The following is a 6,000-nucleotide window of genomic DNA, read 5'->3' as shown; positions in this document are numbered from 1 at the left end:
TTAAATTGACTGATATCTCGGTGCTCCCAGGCTGCTCATCGTGCAGAGCATGCTCTGCGTACCTCTGAGGCTAACTTAGCATCAGTAAGCCTGGGTTACAGTCTGGCCCTGGGCCTTTGCTCCATGTCCTGAGCCTGTGTCTACTAAAGGCAAAATGCCCCCATCCTCCCACCCTAAAACACAAAATTTGACTGATACCCCCCAACAATGTTGCAGGAATAAATATGCAAGCTCAATCACAACTAAAAATAGTTTAGGAAGTTTTGGCCACTAACAACAGATCTGTAAGTGACCAATTGAATCAATTTATAAATTGGATAATGCTCCCAACAAGTGGATCATATGTTTGTACATCTTGTGCTGTCTTTTTGAAGCCCTCATTAAACTAGACTTCCGCAGACTATCAGTGAGATTATCAGTCTGAGGAAGTACACTGTGTCAGGTGAGGTAGAGTAACATGAGTTCACATGCAAGCGGTCTCAGTTCAACTGCTTTCACATACTGTTAGTCATTAAATGCCTCCAGTGGAGCAGCTGGGGGGAAACTTAAACAGTTGTTTTGGGGGTGGGTGGGGTACTTCTCCTCTAACCTCAGCTGGCCTTTGACTTTCACCCTCCCCTTCTGGGTTGACATCACATGTATGTGTTTGAATGCACATATGTACATGAACTATTTTTATTCTTAATTTTAAAAAGGCGATTCAGAGGACAATTATCTGCTCAGTCTTAAAATGACTGAGATCATCTTATGACCATGACAAATTCTGGGTGTTAGGGTTTGTCACATGAGCATGACTGCTGGAGAAACACTATGATTAGCTTGACTTAAAGCTTATGTCATGCTGTTTTTCTTGTTTTCTCACTTTCCATCTCAGTGAAATGATTCAGTACAGAATCAGTCTGAAAGGACTGATTCAGTTCAGCATAGCAGAGCAGGGAAAAGTGATAATGCATTCTCACGTAGGTACGTATGTGAAAGTGTATGCAGTCACTTGACTGTAAACTGTTATAGTTTTATGTCGTCTTATTTCTGTTCTGTTCTCAGGTCAAGTCCTTTGACAGCACTTGTGGCTTTGAAATGACTCTTCCGCATTTATGAATTTATATATAGTGTTTGTCACACCCAGGTGAGTGCATGAGACAACAATATGTATAGGTTGCGCTCTGTAACTACGCCTCTGTGCTATATTCTGTCTTCACATTTAAACAGTATCTTTGGCCCTTTGCTCAGAGACTGAGCCACAATGGGAGTGGTGCACAGCCACATGCCACTGCCATGATGGACAGCTATCTGTCAGGTAACTGGAGTGCATTTAGCAAATTCCATGGCAGACAGTGAACAGGTGGCCAAGCTTTGTATTTCAGCACCAATACACTTCCCCTCTGAAACACTCGACCACACACATTCTGTACCACAAGTTCAGCCAGACTTCTCCACACTCATACTGTGCATCACATCTCAGCTCTGACAATAAACAGACATTTTGTTCAGACTGTGAGTTGAAGGTGAGAGTTATGTTTCTGACTTACAAATCTCTGATCTGTGCAGGAAAATGGAGACACACAATCACTGCACAATGTTATGGCTCTCTTAAATGCAATAGTCATTTGAGTTACAATGCACACTTGAAGTAATACCTCTACAAAGTGCTTTTTCCTCCGGAAAATCATTCCATAGTTGTAATGTTACATTAATAGGTGCTTTCTCATATATTTTTAGATAATGTGAAGTATCTGTATTCTCCAAACCTACATGAGAAAGTACCTGTTAAACAAAAGAAAATCATCAGTTAATCCCTTTTTTGTATAAAACTGAGCCACATTTCATAAAGTGAACTGAAGTGCATCAAACCCTTAAATATCAAAAAGTAAAAAAAATGCACACTTTGCCAAGATAGAAGTCTCTCACACATGTAATCCCTCAATCAAAAAGGAGCTGACAGACACCCTCATCAGCAGATTTTTGCTGAAAGTAGGGATAAAGATTTGAGGATAGAGCCAAGAAAGGTGGAAATGAACTCTGCAAACAGGGGTCAAGGATATGTGGGTTTTAGACAGGTGATAGGTAGCACTAGCAGTATTTATTCAAAGAGGGAATGTTGACCGGCTGGCTCTGAGACAGAGAGGTGCAGAGAAAAGTGGGCTGAGGAAAGAGGTGGTTAAATAGCAGGGAGAATGTGCAAGTGGAAAAGAGGCAGAAAATGGGCAGGTGGGTGGGAGTGAGGGGGCTGTAGGAAGATGCCAGAACACAGCTGAACAGCTTTGTCCAAGAGAGGATGGAAGAGAGGGAGAATGAAGACCAGTGAAGCTGTAAGTGCAAAAGTAAAGGATGAATGAGTGGAAGAATGGATGGACAAATGGATGGATAGTGGAACAGCGAACAGAGCTGGGTCTTACCTTCCTGTCTGAGGAGTGTGTGTGTCTGTGCGGAGTCTGGGCAGACTGAGAGAGGAGAGCGGGGGCGAGCTGTAGTTACTCCTGATTGGATTACTCCACCCATCAGAGGCTAATTGAAATGGGGGGAGGGGCGATGGAGGGGAGAAGAAAGGGGCCAGGCAGTCTTTTTTGAGATGGTCTATAAATACAGTGGTGCTACACAGAGATAACCCCAAAGCCCCCTTTCACTTAGCCAGCCACACCAACAAGATCATGTGGCCTTTTAAGGTCACTGAGTTCTGGTTCACTCACTCACTCACACACTCACTCATTCAAACTACCTTCATCCCCCCACACACACATACACACCACCCCCACCACCCCACCCTACTGCAGTCTTATCCCATCATCCTTCCCTATCCTTTTTCCTGTTGAAAAGCTCCAGAAATAACAAATATCCGAGGAATTCTTTGGAATCTATGAGAGCACAGTCCTTCTTCACCGCTGTTTTCTTTGCAACAGGGATCTCTGTGGTTATCATTATCATAATATTAGAGTCGCAGGCTCACACAAATACACACCCACATGCACACACACACACACACACACACACACACACACACACATAGAGTTCTATAATTCCACAATACCCCCATGGCCTTTGATGTATAGCGGTGATGGAAAGGATGCCAAGGGTCAAATGTCAAAGTGTTGAGCCGTGAGATTCGTCCCTACTCGTATATTGCATCTTTCCCTTCCTATCTCTGTTTGTCCTCCTGGGGGAGAATACATGTTCACTCCCCAGGCTCCATCATGGGGAGCAGTATCCGTGCCGGTAATGACACACACCCACTTGGTTTCCTAGAAAACTGTAGCGCTATTCTCTGCACCTCCAGGCTCTCTTGTTCACACTCCTCTCTCTCTCCCCCTCTCTCCCCCTCTCTCACTCTCTCTCTCCCCCTTCCTTTTTTAAACAGGTTTTCCTGACCTGGTGGTCACTCAAGCCCTTTCAGTGAGGGGAGAAAAAATGCGTCATGAGTACTCCACTAAGATTCAAGTGCTCTATTTGTAGACCTGTGTAAAGAGTGTGGTGCTTAAAAATTGTAAAATCAGTGTGTGTGTGTGTGTGTGTGTGTGTGTGTGTGTGTGTGTGTGTGTGTGTGTGTGTGTGTGTGTGTGTGTTTGCGTATAGATGTTCCCCTCAGCATATAGTGGCTCATTCTAATGATCAGGGGTGAAGATGAGTCAGTGTAGGGAATATAAAACCTGCCAAGCTGCTGCCATTTTCAGCAAGGCCATTTCAGATAATCTCTGGAAGCCACAGGCCCACAGCTGTAGAAAGGGCCCTTTACAAGTTCAGGATATTATTATTACTCCCTGAATCACACAACTTATAACCAGGACAGAAATGTATCCATTCCTGATAGATAGATTTTATTCATGGACAATCAGACTCTAAAATCCAGGGGATAACATATAAAATCCAACATGGTCCCAAGATGTTAAAAAGACAAAAAAGAAAAAAAAAAATGAAGACACACAAGACATTCAACATAAGAAACTAATATAGAACATAGAACATAGAACATATCCAGTCTCATATTTAAAGACTGGATATGTAGCAGAGGGCTTTTCCACAACATGGCACCAGTGTAAAAAAAAAAAAAAAAAAAAAAAAAAAAAGGAACTTCTGGCTACGTTTTTCACTTGAGGCACTTTACATGAACGCACAAAGGCCCAGGTATTACAGAGTATGGCCCCACCCCTGCTGATGGTAAGTAGCTGTCAATTTAAGTTAATCTTTCAGTTGGTCAAATTGTAAATTCTGTACTGGTATGTTCCCTTGTCTACTTATCATTCAAATAACATCACATCAAGATTAAAATCTAAAAATCTATCAGGCCTTATTAGACAAACGCCGCAGCAAATCTCTTACTTAAATGTGGGTAGACACTTGGTAATGTTGTGTGTCTGTCTATGTAAACAGGTCTGAAACAGACTTTGCTAAACAGGAAGCTATGTCCTGCGGACCAGAGAGGGGGAAATTAAAGTCAGATGAGTGTTTGTCAGAAGGAAGATGTTGTACTCTCGTCAGAGACAAAGAGAAAGGAGAAATTTAATTTGATTGCTCTGCCTCAGTAACATACTTATGGCAAACTTGTTTTTTTCATTCAACAATAGGCTTTTAGTCAGAAAACAGAGCAATTATTTTGGAAGATCGTTGAAGCAATTCAATAATTCAGTAATGTTTATTGTATTCATTTTGGGGGGAAGAAAGTATTTGCATGAAACATCACTGAAAGTCAATCAACATCCGGTAATCTGCTGCTACATGTCTCCAGTCTTTAGCTCAGGGGTGGGGAAACATTTAATACCTCATGGGACAAATTGGGTTAAGGAATCTTTTATATGTCCAATTGAAACATTGCCCAAGACCGCCCAAGCATGCCCTCAATTCTCAGCCCCCAGTTCCTGCCTCCCAGGCCTCACTGTTGACCGCTTGCCTCTGTTCCACTGGCCCACAGTTTCCCTCCCCCACCCTGTGATCCCTGGACCCGGGCCTCCAACTCAGCTGCTAAGGCTGGGGGATAAGGGTGCAGCTGTCTGGGCAGTGCTGGCCCATAGCGATGCTAAAGCCTTTTACTTTCCTCTGCTGCAAATACAGCCTTGTGAAAAGGTCAAGCCAGGCAGCCCCCATCGTCACTGGTGGATCGTTAATCATTAATTCCACAGCAACCAATTGGACTGGAATTTCCTTGAGTCATCCAAGATCCAGTGTGATCCTCTGGAAGAACTCTTCGCTTTGCCAGTAGAACGCATTGAAATAGACCCCAGCTACTAACTCTGAAGAACCCGCAGTGTCATACTGGGGGTCTCAAATGGGCAATTAGATCTGATGAAGAGAGATTGGATAATTCTGGGCTCCTGCTGTGGGACTAGAGTCCTTACAGCTTAGCAAGTGTACTGCTGGACAGTGTTTAAGTCTGCCATTACCTTGTCTCAGTTTGAGTATTTGCCAGACCACACAGCCTGGATCCACACGCCAGAACTTATAATGCAATTGTGCACCCCAAGGTGGTATTTGCTGCGGTCACTATCGGTCAAGTTAATTTTATAACCAATTGGTTCACAAGAGAAGACTGAAACTCATTTAATACTGCAACAGTTGTTACTTTAGGTGATCAAGGAGCTGCAATTTATTTATCCATCCATTTTATATGCAATGGAACTTTGGTGTGGTCACAATTAATTGACATGGGTTTTACATGCAGCATATTGTTGTGTTGTGTTATGAGTCAACTCCAGTAAGAGCATGGTTAATTGAACTCCAGGTCACTAAATGCCTTATTAACTGTGTAACCCACAAGATAATATGAGCCTGTATACTCTGTGGACCTCTAATTAGAGGGACCAGACTGTTTACCTCACCTATTAGTTTAAAATACATCACTCCTTAAGGCGATGTCTGCCTTCCTGCTCTATCAGACTTTAAGCTCACATGCTCAGAGATGTGGTTTGTAGCTGCACGTAATGTGGTCACGAAGAGAATCAGCTCTTCAAAGTGAGGCCATGATGGCCACCAACAAAAAGAAGGCCTGTCCCATTCAGGTGAGGAGTGAGCAGC

Source organism: Myripristis murdjan, chromosome 21 (assembly GCF_902150065.1).
Source record: "Myripristis murdjan chromosome 21, fMyrMur1.1, whole genome shotgun sequence".
NCBI classification, from domain to species: domain Eukaryota; kingdom Metazoa; phylum Chordata; class Actinopteri; order Holocentriformes; family Holocentridae; genus Myripristis; species Myripristis murdjan.
Note: the sequence above shows the minus strand (reverse complement) of the source record.